At 43.9% G+C, this 18,212-nt stretch overlaps 45 non-coding genes across 45 annotated transcripts; 24 read left to right on the top strand and 21 right to left on the bottom strand.

The window, feature by feature from the left end:
* Positions 1–158: 158 nt before the first annotated feature.
* On the bottom strand, positions 159–231 carry Trnak-cuu (transfer RNA lysine (anticodon CUU)). Its single transcript has one exon. It is a non-coding gene; the product is annotated as a tRNA-Lys (tRNA).
* Positions 232–414: 183 nt separating this feature from the next.
* On the top strand, positions 415–496 carry Trnas-gcu (transfer RNA serine (anticodon GCU)). Its single transcript has one exon. It is a non-coding gene; the product is annotated as a tRNA-Ser (tRNA).
* Positions 497–781: 285 nt separating this feature from the next.
* Positions 782–854, bottom strand: Trnak-cuu (transfer RNA lysine (anticodon CUU)). Its single transcript has one exon. It is a non-coding gene; the product is annotated as a tRNA-Lys (tRNA).
* Positions 855–1,037: 183 nt separating this feature from the next.
* Trnas-gcu (transfer RNA serine (anticodon GCU)) lies at positions 1,038–1,119 on the top strand. Its single transcript has one exon. It is a non-coding gene; the product is annotated as a tRNA-Ser (tRNA).
* Positions 1,120–1,404: 285 nt separating this feature from the next.
* Trnak-cuu (transfer RNA lysine (anticodon CUU)) lies at positions 1,405–1,477 on the bottom strand. The gene has a single exon. It is a non-coding gene; the product is annotated as a tRNA-Lys (tRNA).
* A 550-nt stretch (positions 1,478–2,027) lies between these two features.
* Trnak-cuu (transfer RNA lysine (anticodon CUU)) lies at positions 2,028–2,100 on the bottom strand. The gene has a single exon. It is a non-coding gene; the product is annotated as a tRNA-Lys (tRNA).
* A 183-nt stretch (positions 2,101–2,283) lies between these two features.
* Positions 2,284–2,365, top strand: Trnas-gcu (transfer RNA serine (anticodon GCU)). The gene has a single exon. It is a non-coding gene; the product is annotated as a tRNA-Ser (tRNA).
* A 7-nt stretch (positions 2,366–2,372) lies between these two features.
* Trnaq-uug (transfer RNA glutamine (anticodon UUG)) lies at positions 2,373–2,444 on the top strand. Its single transcript has one exon. It is a non-coding gene; the product is annotated as a tRNA-Gln (tRNA).
* A 206-nt stretch (positions 2,445–2,650) lies between these two features.
* On the bottom strand, positions 2,651–2,723 carry Trnak-cuu (transfer RNA lysine (anticodon CUU)). Its single transcript has one exon. It is a non-coding gene; the product is annotated as a tRNA-Lys (tRNA).
* Positions 2,724–2,906: 183 nt separating this feature from the next.
* Positions 2,907–2,988, top strand: Trnas-gcu (transfer RNA serine (anticodon GCU)). Its single transcript has one exon. It is a non-coding gene; the product is annotated as a tRNA-Ser (tRNA).
* A 285-nt stretch (positions 2,989–3,273) lies between these two features.
* Trnak-cuu (transfer RNA lysine (anticodon CUU)) lies at positions 3,274–3,346 on the bottom strand. The gene has a single exon. It is a non-coding gene; the product is annotated as a tRNA-Lys (tRNA).
* Positions 3,347–3,896: 550 nt separating this feature from the next.
* Trnak-cuu (transfer RNA lysine (anticodon CUU)) lies at positions 3,897–3,969 on the bottom strand. The gene has a single exon. It is a non-coding gene; the product is annotated as a tRNA-Lys (tRNA).
* Positions 3,970–4,152: 183 nt separating this feature from the next.
* On the top strand, positions 4,153–4,234 carry Trnas-gcu (transfer RNA serine (anticodon GCU)). Its single transcript has one exon. It is a non-coding gene; the product is annotated as a tRNA-Ser (tRNA).
* Positions 4,235–4,241: 7 nt separating this feature from the next.
* Positions 4,242–4,313, top strand: Trnaq-uug (transfer RNA glutamine (anticodon UUG)). The gene has a single exon. It is a non-coding gene; the product is annotated as a tRNA-Gln (tRNA).
* Positions 4,314–4,519: 206 nt separating this feature from the next.
* Trnak-cuu (transfer RNA lysine (anticodon CUU)) lies at positions 4,520–4,592 on the bottom strand. Its single transcript has one exon. It is a non-coding gene; the product is annotated as a tRNA-Lys (tRNA).
* Positions 4,593–4,775: 183 nt separating this feature from the next.
* Positions 4,776–4,857, top strand: Trnas-gcu (transfer RNA serine (anticodon GCU)). The gene has a single exon. It is a non-coding gene; the product is annotated as a tRNA-Ser (tRNA).
* Positions 4,858–5,143: 286 nt separating this feature from the next.
* Positions 5,144–5,216, bottom strand: Trnak-cuu (transfer RNA lysine (anticodon CUU)). Its single transcript has one exon. It is a non-coding gene; the product is annotated as a tRNA-Lys (tRNA).
* Positions 5,217–5,488: 272 nt separating this feature from the next.
* On the top strand, positions 5,489–5,560 carry Trnaq-uug (transfer RNA glutamine (anticodon UUG)). Its single transcript has one exon. It is a non-coding gene; the product is annotated as a tRNA-Gln (tRNA).
* An 829-nt stretch (positions 5,561–6,389) lies between these two features.
* On the bottom strand, positions 6,390–6,462 carry Trnak-cuu (transfer RNA lysine (anticodon CUU)). The gene has a single exon. It is a non-coding gene; the product is annotated as a tRNA-Lys (tRNA).
* Positions 6,463–7,881: 1,419 nt separating this feature from the next.
* Positions 7,882–7,963, top strand: Trnas-gcu (transfer RNA serine (anticodon GCU)). The gene has a single exon. It is a non-coding gene; the product is annotated as a tRNA-Ser (tRNA).
* A 7-nt stretch (positions 7,964–7,970) lies between these two features.
* Positions 7,971–8,042, top strand: Trnaq-uug (transfer RNA glutamine (anticodon UUG)). Its single transcript has one exon. It is a non-coding gene; the product is annotated as a tRNA-Gln (tRNA).
* Positions 8,043–8,503: 461 nt separating this feature from the next.
* Positions 8,504–8,585, top strand: Trnas-gcu (transfer RNA serine (anticodon GCU)). The gene has a single exon. It is a non-coding gene; the product is annotated as a tRNA-Ser (tRNA).
* A 7-nt stretch (positions 8,586–8,592) lies between these two features.
* Trnaq-uug (transfer RNA glutamine (anticodon UUG)) lies at positions 8,593–8,664 on the top strand. Its single transcript has one exon. It is a non-coding gene; the product is annotated as a tRNA-Gln (tRNA).
* A 187-nt stretch (positions 8,665–8,851) lies between these two features.
* Trnak-cuu (transfer RNA lysine (anticodon CUU)) lies at positions 8,852–8,924 on the bottom strand. The gene has a single exon. It is a non-coding gene; the product is annotated as a tRNA-Lys (tRNA).
* Positions 8,925–9,305: 381 nt separating this feature from the next.
* On the top strand, positions 9,306–9,377 carry Trnaq-uug (transfer RNA glutamine (anticodon UUG)). Its single transcript has one exon. It is a non-coding gene; the product is annotated as a tRNA-Gln (tRNA).
* Positions 9,378–9,583: 206 nt separating this feature from the next.
* Trnak-cuu (transfer RNA lysine (anticodon CUU)) lies at positions 9,584–9,656 on the bottom strand. The gene has a single exon. It is a non-coding gene; the product is annotated as a tRNA-Lys (tRNA).
* A 1,003-nt stretch (positions 9,657–10,659) lies between these two features.
* Positions 10,660–10,731, top strand: Trnaq-uug (transfer RNA glutamine (anticodon UUG)). The gene has a single exon. It is a non-coding gene; the product is annotated as a tRNA-Gln (tRNA).
* A 206-nt stretch (positions 10,732–10,937) lies between these two features.
* Positions 10,938–11,010, bottom strand: Trnak-cuu (transfer RNA lysine (anticodon CUU)). The gene has a single exon. It is a non-coding gene; the product is annotated as a tRNA-Lys (tRNA).
* Positions 11,011–11,193: 183 nt separating this feature from the next.
* On the top strand, positions 11,194–11,275 carry Trnas-gcu (transfer RNA serine (anticodon GCU)). The gene has a single exon. It is a non-coding gene; the product is annotated as a tRNA-Ser (tRNA).
* Positions 11,276–11,560: 285 nt separating this feature from the next.
* On the bottom strand, positions 11,561–11,633 carry Trnak-cuu (transfer RNA lysine (anticodon CUU)). The gene has a single exon. It is a non-coding gene; the product is annotated as a tRNA-Lys (tRNA).
* A 549-nt stretch (positions 11,634–12,182) lies between these two features.
* On the bottom strand, positions 12,183–12,255 carry Trnak-cuu (transfer RNA lysine (anticodon CUU)). Its single transcript has one exon. It is a non-coding gene; the product is annotated as a tRNA-Lys (tRNA).
* An 805-nt stretch (positions 12,256–13,060) lies between these two features.
* On the top strand, positions 13,061–13,142 carry Trnan-guu (transfer RNA asparagine (anticodon GUU)). The gene has a single exon. It is a non-coding gene; the product is annotated as a tRNA-Asn (tRNA).
* A 7-nt stretch (positions 13,143–13,149) lies between these two features.
* Trnaq-uug (transfer RNA glutamine (anticodon UUG)) lies at positions 13,150–13,221 on the top strand. The gene has a single exon. It is a non-coding gene; the product is annotated as a tRNA-Gln (tRNA).
* A 207-nt stretch (positions 13,222–13,428) lies between these two features.
* Positions 13,429–13,501, bottom strand: Trnak-cuu (transfer RNA lysine (anticodon CUU)). The gene has a single exon. It is a non-coding gene; the product is annotated as a tRNA-Lys (tRNA).
* A 381-nt stretch (positions 13,502–13,882) lies between these two features.
* Trnaq-uug (transfer RNA glutamine (anticodon UUG)) lies at positions 13,883–13,954 on the top strand. Its single transcript has one exon. It is a non-coding gene; the product is annotated as a tRNA-Gln (tRNA).
* Positions 13,955–14,160: 206 nt separating this feature from the next.
* Trnak-cuu (transfer RNA lysine (anticodon CUU)) lies at positions 14,161–14,233 on the bottom strand. Its single transcript has one exon. It is a non-coding gene; the product is annotated as a tRNA-Lys (tRNA).
* Positions 14,234–14,416: 183 nt separating this feature from the next.
* On the top strand, positions 14,417–14,498 carry Trnas-gcu (transfer RNA serine (anticodon GCU)). The gene has a single exon. It is a non-coding gene; the product is annotated as a tRNA-Ser (tRNA).
* Positions 14,499–14,783: 285 nt separating this feature from the next.
* Positions 14,784–14,856, bottom strand: Trnak-cuu (transfer RNA lysine (anticodon CUU)). The gene has a single exon. It is a non-coding gene; the product is annotated as a tRNA-Lys (tRNA).
* A 670-nt stretch (positions 14,857–15,526) lies between these two features.
* Trnas-gcu (transfer RNA serine (anticodon GCU)) lies at positions 15,527–15,608 on the top strand. Its single transcript has one exon. It is a non-coding gene; the product is annotated as a tRNA-Ser (tRNA).
* A 7-nt stretch (positions 15,609–15,615) lies between these two features.
* On the top strand, positions 15,616–15,687 carry Trnaq-uug (transfer RNA glutamine (anticodon UUG)). The gene has a single exon. It is a non-coding gene; the product is annotated as a tRNA-Gln (tRNA).
* Positions 15,688–15,894: 207 nt separating this feature from the next.
* Positions 15,895–15,967, bottom strand: Trnak-cuu (transfer RNA lysine (anticodon CUU)). Its single transcript has one exon. It is a non-coding gene; the product is annotated as a tRNA-Lys (tRNA).
* A 381-nt stretch (positions 15,968–16,348) lies between these two features.
* Trnaq-uug (transfer RNA glutamine (anticodon UUG)) lies at positions 16,349–16,420 on the top strand. The gene has a single exon. It is a non-coding gene; the product is annotated as a tRNA-Gln (tRNA).
* A 206-nt stretch (positions 16,421–16,626) lies between these two features.
* Positions 16,627–16,699, bottom strand: Trnak-cuu (transfer RNA lysine (anticodon CUU)). Its single transcript has one exon. It is a non-coding gene; the product is annotated as a tRNA-Lys (tRNA).
* Positions 16,700–17,249: 550 nt separating this feature from the next.
* On the bottom strand, positions 17,250–17,322 carry Trnak-cuu (transfer RNA lysine (anticodon CUU)). The gene has a single exon. It is a non-coding gene; the product is annotated as a tRNA-Lys (tRNA).
* An 805-nt stretch (positions 17,323–18,127) lies between these two features.
* Positions 18,128–18,209, top strand: Trnas-gcu (transfer RNA serine (anticodon GCU)). The gene has a single exon. It is a non-coding gene; the product is annotated as a tRNA-Ser (tRNA).
* Positions 18,210–18,212: the final 3 nt, after the last annotated feature.

Consider the following 18,212-nt stretch of genomic DNA (forward strand, 5'->3'; position numbering starts at 1 on the left):
AGGGAAAGGCTGATTTATTTAAAATTGACTAAGCCATATTTGAATGCTTTCAAGTCATATCTTCAACATTTTCCAGGTTTGTGGCAGAACTCATGCTTAGAGGAGAATTGATGATTTCCACGGCGCGTTCGTAATGCAATTAAAAGTGTATCAGAAAACGCCCAATGTGGGGCTCGAACCCACGACCCTGAGATTAAGAGTCTCATGCTCTACCGACTGAGCTAGCTGGGCTGATTTATTGTTAGGTTCCGCCATTAAAGCCGTCTTGGACTTACGCAACAATTGACCACACCTAAGATTACTTAAAATTGGACCACTCGCGCAATCCTACTGTTTGGGCTGGTAAAAGGTTACGTGAGTCGAAACAGGTTCAGCAATGTTAACTTTCTATAAAGTAGACGTGGTACAGAAACAGACGAGGTGGCCGAGTGGTTAAGGTGATGGACTGCTAATCCATCGGGCTCTACCCGCGTGGGTTCGAATCCCATCTTCGTCGCACATTCGGTTCTATGGTGTAATGGTTAGCATTCTGAACTTTGAATCCAGCGATCCGACTACAAATCTCGGTAGAACCTGACCTTCTTTTTGAATTCTTTTTTAATCTTTTGTTTAACAAATACGTAAGGGAAAGGCTGATTTATTTAAAATTGACTAAGCCATATTTGAATGCTTTCAAGTCATATCTTCAACATTTTCCAGGTTTGTGGCAGAACTCATGCTTAGAGGAGAATTGATGATTTCCACGGCGCGTTCGTAATGCAATTAAAAGTGTATCAGAAAACGCCCAATGTGGGGCTCGAACCCACGACCCTGAGATTAAGAGTCTCATGCTCTACCGACTGAGCTAGCCGGGCTGATTCGTTGTTAGGTTCCGCCATTAAAGCCGTCTTGGACTTACGCAACAATTGACCACACCTAAGATTACTTAAAATTGGACCACTCGCGCAATCCTACTGTTTGGGCTGGTAAAAGGTTACGTGAGTCGAAACAGGTTCAGCAATGTTAACTTTCTATAAAGTAGACGTGGTACAGAAACAGACGAGGTGGCCGAGTGGTTAAGGTGATGGACTGCTAATCCATCGGGCTCTGCCCGCGTGGGTTCGAATCCCATCTTCGTCGCACATTCGGTTCTATGGTGTAATGGTTAGCATTCTGAACTTTGAATCCAGCGATCCGACTACAAATCTCGGTAGAACCTGACCTTCTTTTTGAATTCTGATTTAATCTTTTGTTTAACAAATACGTGAGGGAAAGGCTGATTTATTTAAAATTGACAAAGCCATATTTGAATGCTTTTAAGTCATTTCTTCAAAATTTGCCAGGTTTATGGCAGAACTCATGCTTAGAGGGGAATTGGTGATTTCCACGGCGCGTTCATAATGCAATTAAAAGTGCAGCAGAACAGGCCCAACGTGGGGCTCGAACCCACGACCCTGAGATTAAGTGTCTCATGCTCTACCGACTGAGCTAGCCGGGCTGATTCGTTATTAGGTTCCGCCATTAAAGCCGTCTTGGACTTACGCAACAATTGACCCCACCTAAGATTACTTAAAATTGGACCACTCGCGCAATCCTACTGTTTGGGCTGGTAACAGTTTACGTAAGTCAAAACAGGTTCAGCAATGTTAGATTTCCATAAAATAGACGTGGTACAGAAACAGACGAGGTGGCTGAGTGGTTAAGGCGATGGACTGCTAATGCATTGGGCTCTGCTCGCGTGGGTTCGAATCCCATCTTCGTCGCACATACGATTCTATGGTGTAATGGTTAGCACTCTGGACTTTGAATCCAGCGATCCGAGTTCAACTCTCGGTAGAACCTGACCTTCCTTTTGAATTCTGATTTAATCTTTTGTTTGAAAAATACGTGAGGGAAAGGCTGATTTATTAAAAATTGACTAAGCCATATTTGAATGCTTTCAAGTCATTTCTTCACAATTTGCCAGGTTTATGGCAGAACTCATGCTTAGAGGGGAATTGGTGATTTCCACGGCGCGTTCATAATGCAATTAAAAGTGAAGCAGAAAACGCCCAATGTGGGGCTCGAACCCACGACCTTGAGATTAAGAGTCTCATGCTCTACCGACTGAGCTAGCCGGGCTGATTCGTTATTAGGTTCCGCCATTAAAGCCGTCCTGGACTTACGCAACAATTGACCACACCTTAAATTACTTAAAATTGGGCCACTCGCGTAATCCTACTGTTTGGGCTGGTAAAAGGTTACGTGAGTCGAAACAGGTTCAGAAATGTTAGCTTTCCATAAAGTAGACGTGGTACAGAAACAGACGAGGTGGCCGAGTGGTTAAGGCGATGGACTGCTAATCCATTGGGCTCTGCCCGCGTGGGTTCGAACCCCATCTTCGTCGCACATTCGGTTCTATGGTGTAATGGTTAGCACTCTGGACTTTGAATCCAGAGATCCCAGTTCAAATCTCGGTAGAACCTGACCTTCTTTTTGAATTCTTTTTGAATCTTTTGTTTAACAAATACGTGAGGAAAAGGCTGATTTATTTAAAATTGACTAAGCCATATTTGAATGCTTTAAAGTCATTTCTTCAACATTTGCCAGGTTTATGGCAGAACTCATGCTTAGAGGGGAATTGGTGATTTCCACTGCGCGTTCATAATGCAATTAAAAGTGCAACAGAACACGCCCAACGTGGGGCTCGAACCCACGACCCTGAGATTAAGAGTCTCATGCTCTACCGACTGAGCTAGCCGGGCTGATTAGTTATTAGGTTCCGCCATTAAAGCCGTCTTGGACTCACGCAACAATTGACCACACCTAAGATTACTTAAAATTGGACCACTCGCGCAATCCTACTGTTTGGGCTGGTAAAAGGTTACGTGAGTCGAAACAGGTTCAGCAATGTTAACTTTCTATAAAGTAGACGTGGTACAGAAACAGACGAGGTGGCCGAGTGGTTAAGGCGATGGACTGCTAATCCATTGGTCTCTGCCCGCGTGGGTTCGAATCCCATCTTCGTCGCCCATACGATTCTATGGTGTAATGGTTAGCATTCTGAACTTTGAATCCAGCGATCCGACTACAAATCTCGGTAGAACCTGACCTTCTTTTTGAATTCTGATTTAATCTTTTGTTTAACAAATACGTGAGGGAAAGGCTGATTTATTTAAAATTGACAAAGCCATATTTGAATGCTTTTAAGTCATTTCTTCAAAATTTGCCAGGTTTATGGCAGAACTCATGCTTAGAGGGGAATTGGTGATTTCCACGGCGCGTTCATAATGCAATTAAAAGTGCAGCAGAACACGCCCAACGTGGGGCTCGAACCCACGACCCTGAGATTAAGTGTCTCATGCTCTACCGACTGAGCTAGCCGGGCTGATTCGTTATTAGGTTCCGCCATTAAAGCCGTCTTGGACTTACGCAACAATTGACCCCACCTAAGATTACTTAAAATTGGACCACTCGCGCAATCCTACTGTTTGGGCTGGTAACAGTTTACGTAAGTCAAAACAGGTTCAGCAATGTTAGATTTCCATAAAATAGACGTGGTACAGAAACAGACGAGGTGGCTGAGTGGTTAAGGCGATGGACTGCTAATGCATTGGGCTCTGCTCGCGTGGGTTCGAATCCCATCTTCGTCGCACATACGATTCTATGGTGTAATGGTTAGCACTCTAGACTTTGAATCCAGCGATCCGAGTTCAACTCTCGGTAGAACCTGACCTTCCTTTTGAATTCTGATTTAATCTTTTGTTTGAAAAATACGTGAGGGAAAGGCTGATTTATTAAAAATTGACTAAGCCATATTTGAATGCTTTCAAGTCATTTCTTCACAATTTGCCAGGTTTATGGCAGAACTCATGCTTAGAGGGGAATTGGTGATTTCCACGGCGCGTTCATAATGCAATTAAAAGTGAAGCAGAAAACGCCCAATGTGGGGCTCGAACCCACGACCTTGAGATTAAGAGTCTCATGCTCTACCGACTGAGCTAGCCGGGCTGATTCGTTATTAGGTTCCGCCATTAAAGCCGTCCTGGACTTACGCAACAATTGACCACACCTTAAATTACTTAAAATTGGGCCACTCGCGTAATCCTACTGTTTGGGCTGGTAAAAGGTTACGTGAGTCGAAACAGGTTCAGAAATGTTAGCTTTCCATAAAGTAGACGTGGTACAGAAACAGACGAGGTGGCCGAGTGGTTAAGGCGATGGACTGCTAATCCATTGGGCTCTGCCCGCGTGGGTTCGAACCCCATCTTCGTCGCACATTCGGTTCTATGGTGTAATGGTTAGCACTCTGGACTTTGAATCCAGAGATCCCAGTTCAAATCTCGGTAGAACCTGACCTTCTTTTTGAATTCTTTTTGAATCTTTTGTTTAACAAATACGTGAGGAAAAGGCTGATTTATTTAAAATTGACTAAGCCATATTTGAATGCTTTAAAGTCATTTCTTCAACATTTGCCAGGTTTATGGCAGAACTCATGCTTAGAGGGGAATTGGTGATTTCCACTGCGCGTTCATAATGCAATTAAAAGTGCAACAGAACACGCCCAACGTGGGGCTCGAACCCACGACCCTGAGATTAAGAGTCTCATGCTCTACCGACTGAGCTAGCCGGGCTGATTAGTTATTAGGTTCCGCCATTAAAGCCGTCTTGGACTCACGCAACAATTGACCACACCTAAGATTACTTAAAATTGGACCACTCGCGCAATCCTACTGTTTGGGCTGGTAAAAGGTTACGTGAGTCGAAACAGGTTCAGCAATGTTAACTTTCTATAAAGTAGACGTGGTACAGAAACAGACGAGGTGGCCGAGTGGTTAAGGCGATGGACTGCTAATCCATTGGTCTCTGCCCGCGTGGGTTCGAATCCCATCTTCGTCGCCCATACGATTCTATGGTGTAATGGTTAGCACTCTGGACCCTGGAATCGAGCGATCCGAGTTGAACTCTCGGTAGAACCTGACCTTCTTTTTGAATTCTGATTTAATCTTTTGTTTGAAATATACGTGAGGGAAAGGCTGATTTATTCAAAATTAACTAAGACATATTTGAATGCTTTCAAGTCATTTCTTCAAAATTTGCCATGTTAATGGCGGAACTCATGCTTAGAGGGGAATTGGTGATTTCCACGGCGCGTTCATAATGCAATTAAAAGTGCAGCAGAAAACGCCCAACGTGGTGCTCGAACCCACGACCCTGAGATTAAGAGTCTCATGCTCTACCGACTGAGCTAGCCGGGCTGTTTCGTTATTAGGTTCCGCCATTAAAGCCGTCTTGGACTTACGCAACAATTGACCACACCTTAAATTACTTAAAATTGGGCCACTCGCGTAATCCTACTGTTTGGGCTGGTAAAAGGTTACGTGAGTCGAAACAGGTTCAGCAATGTTAGCTTTCCATAGAGTAGACGTCGTACAGAAACAGACAAGGTGGCCGAGTGGTTAAGGCGATGGACTGCTAATCCTTCGGTCTCTGTCCGCGTGGGTTCGAATCACATCTTCGTCGCACATGCGGTTCTATGGTGTAATGGTTAGCACTCTGGACTTTGAATCCAGCGATCCGAGTTCAAATCTCGGTAGAACCTGACCTTTTTTTTGAATTCTTTTTTAATCTTTTGTTTAACAAATACGTGAGGGAAAGGCTGATTTATTTAAAATTGACTAAGCCATATTTGAATGCTTTCAAGTCATTTCTTCAACATTTTCCAGGTTTATGGCAGAACTCATGGTTAGAGGAAAATTAGTGATTTCCATGGCGCGTTCGTAATGCAATTAAAAGTGTGTCAGAAAACGCCCAGCGTGGGGCTCGAAACCACGACCCTGCGGTTAAGAGTGTCATGCTCTACCGACTGAGCTAGCCGGGCTGATTTGTTATTATGTTCCGCCATTAAAGCCGTCATATACTTACGCAACAATTGACCACACCTAAGATTACTTAAAATTGGGCCACTCGCGTAATCCTACTGTTTGGGCTGGTAAAAGGTTACGTGTGTCGAAACAGGTTCAGCAATGTTAGCTTTCCATAAAGTAGACGTGGTACAGAAACAGACGAGGTGGCCGAGTGGTTAAGACGATGGACTGCTAATCCATTGGGCTCTGCCCGCGTGGGTTTGAATCCCATCTTCGTCGCACATTCGGTTCTATGGTGTAATGGTTAGCACTCTGGACTTTGAATCCAGCGATCCTAGTTCAAATCTCAGTAGAACCTGACCTTCTTTTGGAATTCTTATTTAATCTTTTGTTTAAAAAATACGTGAGGGAAAGGCTGATTTATTTAAAATTGACTAAGCCATATTTGAATGCTTTTAAGTCATTTCTTCGACATTTGTTAGGTTTATGGCAGAACTCATGCTTAGATGAGCATTGGTGATTTCCACGGCGCGTTTGTAATGCAATTAAAAGTTTATCAGAAAACGCCCAACGTGGGGTTCGAACCCCCGACCCTGAGATTAAGAGTCTCATGCTCTACCGACTGAGCTAGCCGGGCTGTTTCGTTATTAGGTTCCGCCATTAAAGCCGTCTTGGACTTACGCAACAATTGACGACACCTAAGATTACTTAAAATTGGGCCACTCGCGTAATCCTACTGTTTGGGCTGGTAAAAGGTTACGTGAGTCGAAACTGGTTCAGCAATGTTAGCTTTCCATAAAGTTGACGTGGTACAGTAACAGACGAGGTGGCCAAGTGGTTAAGGCGATAGACTGTTAATCCATTGGGCGCTGCTCGCGTGGGTTCGAATCCCATCTTCATCGCACATTCGGTTCTATGGTGTAATGGTTAGCACTCTGGACTTTGAATCCAGCGATCCTAGTTCAAATCCCAGTAGAACCTGACCTTCTTTTGGAATTCTGATTTATTCTTTTGTTTAAAAAATACGTGAGGGAAAGACTGATTTATTTAAATTTGACTAAGCCATATTTGAATGCTTTCAAGTCATTTCTTCAACATTTGTTAGGTTTATGGCAGAACTCATGCTTAGATGAGCATTGGTGATTTCCACGGCGCGTTCGTAATGCAATTAAAAGTTTATCAGAAAACGCCCAACGTGGGGTTCGAACCCCCGACCCTGAGATTAAGAGTCTCATGCTCTACCGACTGAGCTAGGCGAGCTGATTCGTTATTAGGTTCCGCCATTAAAGCCGTCTTGGACTTACGCAACAATTGACCACACCTAAGATTACTTAAAATTGGGCCACTCGCGTAATCCTACTGTTTGGGCTGGTAAAAGGTTACGTTAGTCAAAACAGATTCAGCAATGTTAGATTTCTATAAAGTAGACGTTGTACAGAAACAGACGAGGTGGCCGAGTGGTTAAGGCGATGGACTGCTAATCTGCCCGCGCGGGTTCAAATCCCATCTTCGTCGCACATTCGGTTCTATGGTGTAATGGTTAGCATTCTGGACTTTGAATCCAGCGATCCCAGTTCAAATCTTGGTAGAACCTGACTTTCTTTTTGAATTCTGATTTAATCTTTTGTTTAAAAAATACGTGAGGGAAAGGCTGATTTATTTAAAATTGACTAAGCCATATTTGAATGCTTTCAAGTCATTTCTTCAACGTTTGCCAGGTTTATGGCAGAACTCAGGCTTAGAGGACAATTGGTTATTTCCACGGCGCGTTCGTAATGCAATTAAAAGTGTATCAGAAAACTCCCAACGTGGGGCTCGAACCCACGACCCTACGATGAAGAGTCTCATGCTGTACCGACTGCGCTAGCCGGGCCGATTCGTTTTTAGATTCCGCCGTTAAAGCCGTCTTGGACTTACGCAACAATTGACCACGCCTAAGATTACTTAAAATTGGGCCACTCACGTAATCCTACTGTTTGGGCTGGTAAAAGGTTACGTGAGTCAAAACAGGTTCAGCAATGTTAGCTTTCCATAAAGTAGACGTGGTACAGAAAGAGACGATATGGCCGAGTGGTTAAGGCGATGGACTGCTAATCCATTGGGCTCTGCCCGCGTGGGTTCGAATCCCATCTTCGTCGCACATTCGGTTCTATGGTGTAATGGTTAGCACTCTGGACTTTGACTCCAGCGATCCGAGTTCAAATCTCGGTAGAACCTGACTTTCATTGTGAACTCTGACTTAATCATTTATTTAAGAAATGCGTGAGGAAGGGATGATTTATGTAAAATTGACTAAGCCATATTTGAATGCTTTCAAGTCATTTCTTCAACATTTGCCAGGTTTATGGCGGAACTCATGCTTAAAGGAGAATTGGTGATTTACACGGCGCGTTCGTAATGCAATCCAAAGTCTATCAGAAAACGCCCAAAGTGGGGCTCGAACCCACGACCCTGAGATTAAGAGTCTCATACTCTACTGACTGGGCTAGCTGGGCTGATACGATAATAGGTTCCGCCAATAAAGCCGTCTTGGACTTACGCAACAATTGACCCCACCTAAGATTACTTAAAATTGGTCCACTCGCGTAATCCTACTGTTTGAGCTGGTAAAAGGTTCCGTGAGTCGAAACAGGTTCAGAAATGTTATCTTTCCATAAAGTAGACGTGGTACAGAAACAGACGAGGTGGCCGAGTGGTTAAGGCGATGGACTGCTAATCCATTGGGCTCTGTCCGCGTGGGTTCGAATCCCATCCTCGTCGCACATTCGGTTCTATGGTGTAATGGTTAGCACTCTGGACTTTGAATCCAGCGATCCGAGTTCAAATCTCGGTAGAACCTGACTTTCTTTTTGAACTCTGATTCAATCATTTTTTTAAGAGTTACGTGAGGAAGGGATGATTTATCTAAAATTGACTAAGCCATATTTGAATGCTTTCAAGTCATTTCTTCAACATTTGCCAGGTTTATGGCAGAACTCATGCTTAGAGGAGAATTGGTGATTTCCACCGCGCGTTTGTATCAAAAAACCCCAACGTGGGGCTCGAACCCACGTACCTGAGATTAAGAGTCTCATGCTCTACCGACTGAGCTAGCCGGGCTGATTAGTTATTAGGTTCCGCCATTAAAGTCGTCTTGGACTTACGCAACAATTGACCACACCTTAAATTACTTAAAATTGGGCCACTCACGTAATCCTACTGTTTGGGCTGGTAAAAGGTTACGTGAGTCAAAACAGGTTCAGCAAAACTTACGCAACAATTGACCACACCTTAAATTACTTAAAATTGGGCCACTCGCGTAATCCTACTGTTTGGGCTGGTAAAAGGTTACGTGAGTCGAAACAGGTTCAGCAATGTTAACTTTCCATAGAGTAGACGTCGTACAGAAAAAGACGAGGTGGCCGAGTGGTTAAGGCGATGCACTGCTAATCCTTCGGGCTCTGCCCGCGTGGGTTCGAATCACATCTTCGTCGCACATGCGGTTCTATGGTGTAATGGTTAGCACTCTGGACTTTGAATCCAGCGATCCGAGTTCAAATCTCGGTAGAACCTGACCTTCTTTTTGAATTCTGATTTAATCTTTTGTTTAGAAAATACGTGAGGGAAAGGCTGATTTATTTAAAATTGACTAAGCCATATTTGAATGCTTTCAAGTCATTTCTTCAACATTTTCCAGGTTTGTGGCAGAACTCAGGCTTAGAGGAGAATTGGTGATTTCCACGGCGCGTTCGTAATGCAATTAAAAGTGTATCAGAAAACGCCCAACGTTGGGCTCGAACCCACGACCCTGGGATTAAGAGTCTCATGCTCTACCGACTGAGCTAGCCGGGCTGATTTGTTATTAGGTTCCGCCATTAAAGCCGTCATGGACTTACGCAACAATTGACCACACCTAAGATTACTTAAAATTGGGCCACTCGCGTAATCCTACTGTTTGGGCTGGTAAAAGGTTACGTTAGTCAAAACAGATTCAGCAATGTTAGCTTTCTATAAAGTAGACGTTGTACAGAAACAGACAAGGTGGCCGAGTGGTTAAGGCGATGGACTGCTAATCCATTTGGCTCTGCCCGCGCGGGTTCAAATCCCATCTTCGTCGCACATTCGGTTCTATGGTGTAATGGTTAGCGATTTGGACATTGAAACCAGCGATCCCAGTTCAAATCTTGGTAGAACCTGACCTTCTTTTTGAATTCTGATTTAATCTGTTGTTTAAAAAATACGTGAGGGAAAGGCTGATTTATTTAAAATTGACTAAGCCATATTTGAATGCTTTCAAGTCATTTCTTCAACATTTGCCAGGTTTATGGCAGAACTCATGCTTAGAGGAGAATTGGTGATTTCCACCGCGCGTTCGTAATGCAATTAAAAGTGTATCAAAAAACCCCAACGTGGGGCTCGAACCCACGACCCTGATATTAAGAGTCTCATGCTCTACCGACTGAGCCAGCCGGGCTGATTTAGTATTAGGTTCCGCCATTAAAGCCGTCTTGGACTTACGCAACAATTGACCCCACCTAAGATTACTTAAAATTGGGCCACTCACGTAATCCTACTGTTTGGGCTGGTAAAAGGTTACGTGAGTCAAAACAGGTTCAGCAAAACTTACGCAACAATTGACCACACCTTAAGTTACTTAAAATTGGGCCACTCGCGTAATCCTACTGTTTGGGCTGGTAAAAGGTTACGTGAGTCGAAACAGGTTCAGCAATGTTAACTTTCCATAGAGTAGACGTCGTACAGAAAAAGACGAGGTGGCCGAGTGGTTAAGGCGATGCACTGCTTATCCTTCGGGCTCTGCCCGCGTGGGTTCGAATCACATCTTCGTCGCACATGCGGTTCTATGGTGTAATGGTTAGCACTCTGGACTTTGAATCCAGCGATCCGAGTTCAAATGTCGGTAGAACCTGACCTTCTTTTTGAATTCTTTTTTAATCTTTTGTTTAACAAATACGTGAGGGAAAGGCTGATTTATTTAAAATTGACTAAGCCATATTTGAATGATTTCAACTCATATCTTCAACATTTTCCAGGTTTGTGGCAGAACTAATGCTTAGAGAAGAATTGGTGATTTCCACGGTGCGTTCGTAATGCAATTAAAAGTGTATCAGAAAACGCCCAACGTGGGGCTCGAACCGACGACCCTGAGATTAAGAGTCTCATGCTCTACCGACTGAGCTAGCCGGGCTGATTCGTTAGTAGGTTCCGCCATTAAAGCCGTCTTGGACTTACGCAATAATTGACCACACCTAAGATTACTTAAAATTGGACCACTCGCGCAATCCTACTGTTTGGGCTGGTAAAAGGTTACGTGAGTCGAAACAGGTTAAGCAATGTTAGCTTTCCATAAAGTAGACGTGGTACAGAAACAGACGAGGTGGCCGAGTGGTTAAGGTGATGGACTGCTAATCCATTGGGCTCTGCCCGCGTGGGTTCGAATCCCATCTTCGTCGCACATTCGGTTCTATGGTGTAATGGTTAGCATTCTGCACTTTGAATCCAGCGATCCAAGTTCAAATCTCGGTAGAACCTAACCTTCTTTTTGAATTCTGATTTAATCTTTTGTTTAGAAAATACGTGAGGGAAAGGCTGATTTATTTAAAATTGACTAAGCCATATTTGAATGCTTTCAAGTCATTTCTTCAACATATGCCAGGTTTATGGCAGAACTCAGGCTTAGAGGAGAATTGGTGATTTCCACGGCGCGTTCGTAATGCAATTAAAAGTGTATCAGAAAACGCCCAACGTTGGGCTCGAACCCACGACCCTGGGATTAAGAGTCTCATGCTCTACCGACTGAGCTAGCCGGGCTGATTCGTTATTAGGTTCCGCCATTAAAGCCGTCTTGGACTTACGCAACAATTGACCACACCTAAGATTACTTAAAATTGGGCCACTCGCGAAACCCTACTGTTTGGGCTGGTAAAAGGTTACGTGAGTAGAAACTGGTTCAGCAATGTTAGCTTTCCATAAAGTAGACGTGGTACAGTAACAGACGAGGTGGCCAAGTGGTTAAGGCGATGGACTGTTGATCCATTGGGCGCTGTTCGCGTGGGTTCGAATCCCATCTTCATCGCACATTCGGTTCTATGGTGTAATGGTTAGCACTCTGGGCTTTGAATCCAGCGATCCGAGTTTAAATCTCGATAGAACGTGACTTTCTTTCTGAACTCTGATTTAAACATTTGTTTGAAAAAAACGTGAGGAAGGGATGATTTATCTAAAATTGACTAAGCCATATTTGAAAGCTTTCAAGTCATTTCTTCAACATTTGCCAGGTTTATGGCGGAACTCATGCTTAGAGGAGAATTAGTGATTTCCATGGCGCGTTCGTAATGCAATTAAAATTGTATCAGAAAACGCCCAACGTGGGGCTCGAAACCACGACCCTGAGATTAAGAGTGTCATGCTCTACCGACTGAGCTAGCCGGGCTGATTTGTTATTAGGTTCCGCCATTAAAGCCGTCATGGACTTACGCAACAATTGACCACACCTAAGATTACTTAAAATTGGGCCACTCGCGTAATCCTACTGTTTGGGCTGGTAAAAGGTTACGTTAGTCAAAACAGATTCAGCAATGTTAGCTTTCTATAAAGTAGACGTTGTACAGAAACAGACGAGGTGGCCGAGTGGTTAAGGCGATGGACTGCTAATCCATTTGGCTCTGCCCGCGCGGGTTCAAATCCCATCTTCGTCGCACATTCGGTTCTATGGTGTAATGGTTAGCATTTTGGACATTGAATCCAGCGATCCCAGTTCAAATCTTGGTAGAACCTGACCTTCTTTTTGAATTCTGATTTAATCTTTTGTTTAAAAAATACGTGAGGGAAAGGCTGATTTATTTAAAATTGACTAAGCCATATTTGAATGCTTTCAAGTCATTTCTTCAACATTTGCCAGGTTTATGGCAGAACTCATGCTTAGAGGAGAATTGGTGATTTCCACCGCGCGTTCGTAATGCAATTAAAAGTGTATTAAAAAACCCCAACGTGGGGCTCGAACCCACAACCCTGATATTAAGAGTCTCATGCTCTACTGACTGAGCCAGCCGGGCTGATTTAGTATTAGGTTCCGCCATTAAAGCCGTCTTGGACTTACGCAACAATTGACCCCACCTAAGATTACTTAAAATTGGTCCACTCGCGTAATCCTACTGTTTGAGCTGGTAAAAGGTTCCGTGAGTCGAAACAGGTTCAGAAATGTTAGCTTTCCATAAAGTAGACGTGGTACAGAAACAGACGAGGTGGCCGAGTGGTTAAGGCGATGGACTGTTAATCCATTGGGCTCTGCCCGCGTGGGTTCGAATCCCATCCTCGTCGCACATTCGGTTCTATGGTGTAATGGTTAGCACTCTGGACTTTGAATCCAGCGATCCGAGTTCAACTCTCGGTAGAACCTGACCTTCTTTTTGAATTCTGATTTAATCTTTTGTTTAAAAAATACGTGAGGGAAAGGCTGATTTATTCAAAAATTGACTAAGCCAAATCTGAATGCTTTTAAGTCATTTCTTCAAAATTTGCCAGGTTTATGGCAGAACTCATGCTTAGAGGGGAATTGGTGATTTCCATGGCGCGTTCATAATGCAATAAAAAGTGCAGCAGGACACGCCCAACGTGGGGCTCGAACCCACGACCCTGAGATTAAGAGTCTCATGCTCTACCGACTGAGCTAGCCGGGCTGATTAGTTATTAGGCTCCGCCATTAATGTCGTCTTGGACTTACGCAACAATTGACCACACCTTAAATTACTTAAAATTGGGCCTCTCACGTAATCCTACTGTTTGGGCTGGTAAAAGGTTACGTGAGTCAAAACAGGTTCAGCAAAACTTTCGCAACAATTGACCACACCTTAAATTACTTAAAATTGGGCCACTCGCGTAATCCTACTGTTTGGGCTAGTAAAAGGTTACGTGAGTCGAAACAGGTTCAGCAATGTTAACTTTCCATAGAGTAGACGTCGTACAGAAAAAGACGAGGTGGCCGAGTGGTTAAGGCGATGCACTGCTAATCCTTCGGGCTCTGCCCGCGTGGGTTCGAATCACATCTTCGTCGCACATGCGGTTCTATGGTGTAATGGTTAGCACTCTGGTCTTTGAATCCAGCGATCCGAGTTCAAATCTCGGTAGAACCTGACCTTCTTTTTGAATTCTTTTTTAATCTTTTGTTTAACAAATACGTGAGGGAAAGGCTGATTTATTTAAAATTGACTAAGCCATATTTGAGTGATTTCAACTCATATCTTCAACATTTTCCAGGTTTGTGGCAGAACTAATGCTTAGAGGAGAATTGGTGATTTCCACGGCGCGTTCGTAATGCAATTAAAAGTGTATCAGAAAACGCCCAACGTGGGGCTCGAACCTACGACCCTGAGATTAAGAGTCTCATGCTCTACCGACTGAGCTAGCCGGGCTGATTCGTTAGTAGGTTCCGCCATTAAAGCCGTCTTGGACTTACGCAACAATTGACCACACCTAAGATTACTTAAAATTGGGCCACTCGCGTAATCCTACTGTTTGGGCTGGTAAAAGCTTACGTTAGTCAAAACAGATTCAGCAATGTTAGCTTTCTATAAAGTAGACGTTGTACAGAAACAGACGAGGTGGCCGAGTGGTTAAGGCGATGGACTGCTAATCCATTGGGCTCTGCCCGCGCGGGTTCAAATCCCATCTTCGTCGCACATTCGGTTCTATGGTGTAATGGTTAGCATTTTGGACATTGAATCCAGCGATCCCAGTTCAAATCTTGGTAGAACCTGACCTTCTTTTTGAATTCTGATTTAATCTTTTGTTTAAAAAATACGTGAGGGAAAGGCTGATTTATTTAAAATTGACTAAGCCATATTTGAATGCTTTCAAGTCATTTCTTCAACATATGCCAGGTTTATGGCAGAACTCATGCTTAGAGGAGAATTAGTGATTTCCATGGCGCGTTCGTAATGCAATTAAAATTGTATCAGAAAACGCCCAACGTGGGGCTCGAAACCACGACCCTGAGATTAAGAGTGTCATGCTCTACCGACTGAGCTAGCCGGGCTGATTTGTTATTAGGTTCCGCCATTAAAGCCGTCATCGACTTACGCAACAATTGACCACACCTAAGATTACTTAAAATTGGGCCACTCGCGTAACCCTACTGTTTGGGCTGGTAAAAGGTTACGTGAGTAGAAACTGGTTCAGCAATGTTAGCTTTCCATAAAGTAGACGTGGTACAGTAACAGACGAGGTGGCCAAGTGGTTAAGGCGATGGACTGTTAATCCATTGGGCGCTGTTCGCGTGGGTTCGAATCCCATCTTCATCGCACATTCGGTTCTATGGTGTAATGGTTAGCACTCTGGACTTTGAATCCAGCGATCCGAGTTTAAATCTCGATATGGCAGAACTCATGCTTAGAGGAGAATTGGTGATTTCCACCGCGCGTTCGTAATGCAATTAAAAGTGTATCAAAAAACCCCAACGTGGGGCTCGAACCCACGACCTTGATATTAAGAGTCTCATGCTCTACCGAATGAGCCAGCCGGGCTGATTTAGTATTAGGTTCCGCCATTAAAGCCGTCATGGACTTACGCAACAATTGACCCCACCTAAGATTACTTAAAATTGGTCCACTCGCGTAATCCTACTGTTTAAGCTGGTAAAAGGTTCCGTGAGTCGAAACAGGTTCAGAAATGTTAGCTTTCCATAAAGTAGACGTGGTACAGAAACAGACGAGGTGGCCGAGTGGTTAAGGCGATGGACTGCTAATCCATTGGGCTCTGCCCGCGTGGGTTCGAATCCCATCCTCGTCGCACATTCGGTTCTATGGTGTAATGGTTAGCACTCTGGACTTTGAATCCAGCGATCCGAGTTCAACTCTCGGTAGAACCTGACCTTCTTTTTGAATTCTGATTTAATCTTTTGTTTAAAAAATACGTGAGGGAAAGGCTGATTTATTCAAAAATTGACTAAGCCAAATCTGAATGCTTTTAAGTCATTTCTTCAAAATTTGCCAGGTTTATGGCAGAACTCATGCTTAGAGGGGAATTGGTGATTTCCATGGCGCGTTCATAATGCAATAAAAAGTGCGGCAGGACACGCCCAACGTGGGGCTCGAACCCACGACCCTGAGATTAAGAGTCTCATGCTCTACCGACTGAGCTAGCCGGGCTGATTAGTTATTAGGCTCCGCCATTAATGTCGTCTTGGACTTACGCAACAATTGACCACACCTTAAATTACTTAAAATTGGGCCTCTCAAGTAATCCTACTGTTTGGGCTGGTAAAAGGTTACGTGAGTCAAAACAGGTTCAGCAAAACTTACGCAACAATTGACCACACCTTAAATTACTTAAAATTGGGCCACTCGCGTAATCCTACTGTTTGGGCTGGTAAAAGGTTACGTGAGTCGAAACAGGTTCAGCAATGTTAACTTTCCATAGAGTAGACGTCGTACAGAAAAAGACGAGGTGGCCGAGGTGTTAAGGCGATGCACTGCTAATCCTTCGGGCTCTGCCCGCGTGGGTTCGAATCACATCTTCGTCGCACATGCGGTTCTATGGTGTAATGGTTAGCACTCTGGACTTTGAATCCAGCGATCCGAGTTCAAATCTCGGTAGAACCTGACCTTCTTTTTGAATTCTTTTTTAATCTTTTGTTTAACAAATACGTGAGGGAAAGGCTGATTTATTTAAAATTGACTAAGCCATATTTGAGTGATTTCAACTCATATCTTCAACATTTTCCAGGTTTGTGGCAGAACTAATGCTTAGAGGAGAATTGGTGATTTCCACGGCGCGTTCGTAATGCAATTAAAAGTGTATCAGAAAACGCCCAACGTGGGGCTCGAACCTACGACCCTGAGATTAAGAGTCTCATGCTCTACCGACTGAGCTAGCCGGGCTGATTCGTTAGTAGGTTCCGCCATTAAAGCCGTCTTGGACTTACGCAACAATTGACCACACCTAAGATTACTTAAAATTGGACCACTCGCGCAATCCTACTGTTTGGGCTGGTAAATGGTTACGTGAGTCGAAAAAGGTTCAGCAATGTTAGCTTTCCATAAAGTAGACGTGGTACAGAAACAGACGAGGTTTCCGAGTGGTTAAGGCGATGGACTGCTAATCCATTGGGTTCTGCCCGCGTGGGTTTGAATCCCATCTTCGTCGCACATTCGGTTCTATGGTGTAATGGTTAGCATTCTGCACTTTGAATCCAGCGATCCAAGTTCAAATCTCGGTAGAACCTGACCTTCTTTTTGAATTCTGATTTAATCTTTTGTTTAGAGAATACGTGAGGGAAAGGCTGATTCATTTAAAATTGACTAAGCCATATTTGAATGCTTTCAAGTCATTTCTTCAACATATGCCAGGTTTATGGCAGAACTCAGGCTTAGAGGAGAATTGGTGATTTCCACGGCGCGTTCGTAATGCAATTAAAAGTGTATCAGAAAACGCCCAACGTTGGGCTCGAACCCACGACCCTGGGATTAAGAGTCTCATGCTCTACCGACTGAGCTAGCCGGGCTGATTCGTTATTAGGTTCCGCCATTAAAGCCGTCTTGGACTTACGCAACAATTGACCACACCTAAGATTACTTAAAATTGGGCCACTCGCGTAACCCTACTGTTTGGGCTGGTAAAAGGTTACGTGAGTAGAAACTGGTTCAGCAATGTTAGCTTTCCATAAAGTAGACGTGGTACAGTAACAGACGAGGTGGCCAAGTGGTTAAGGCGATGGACTGTTAATCCATTGGGCGCTGTTCGCGTGGGTTCGAATCCCATCTTCATCGCACATTCGGTTCTATGGTGTAATGGTTAGCACTCTGGACTTTGAATCCAGCGATCCGAGTTTAAATCTCGATAGAACGTGACTTTCTTTCTGAACTCTGATTTGAACATTTGTTTGAAAAAAACGTGAGGAAGGGATGATTTATCTAAAATTGACTAAGCCATATTTGAAAGCTTTCAAGTCATTTCTTCAACATTTGCCAGGTTTATGGCAGAACTCATGCTTAGAGGAGAATTAGTGATTTCCATGGCGCGTTCGTAATGCAATTAAAATTGTATCAGAAAACGCCCAACGTGGGGCTCGAAACCACGACCCTGAGATTAAGAGTGTCATGCTCTACCGACTGAGCTAGCCGGGCTGATTTGTTATTAGGTTCCGCCATTAAAGCCGTCATCGACTTACGCAACAATTGACCACACCTAAGATTACTTAAAATTGGGCCACTCGCGTAATCCTACTGTTTGGGCTGGTAAAAGCTTACGTTAGTCAAAACAGATTCAGCAATGTTAGCTTTCTATAAAGTAGACGTTGTACAGAAACAGACGAGGTGGCCGAGTGGTTAAGGCGATGGACTGCTAATCCATTGGGCTCTGCCCGCGCGGGTTCAAATCCCATCTTCGTCGCAC

Source organism: Hydractinia symbiolongicarpus, chromosome 14 (assembly GCF_029227915.1).
Source record: "Hydractinia symbiolongicarpus strain clone_291-10 chromosome 14, HSymV2.1, whole genome shotgun sequence".
NCBI classification, from domain to species: domain Eukaryota; kingdom Metazoa; phylum Cnidaria; class Hydrozoa; order Anthoathecata; family Hydractiniidae; genus Hydractinia; species Hydractinia symbiolongicarpus.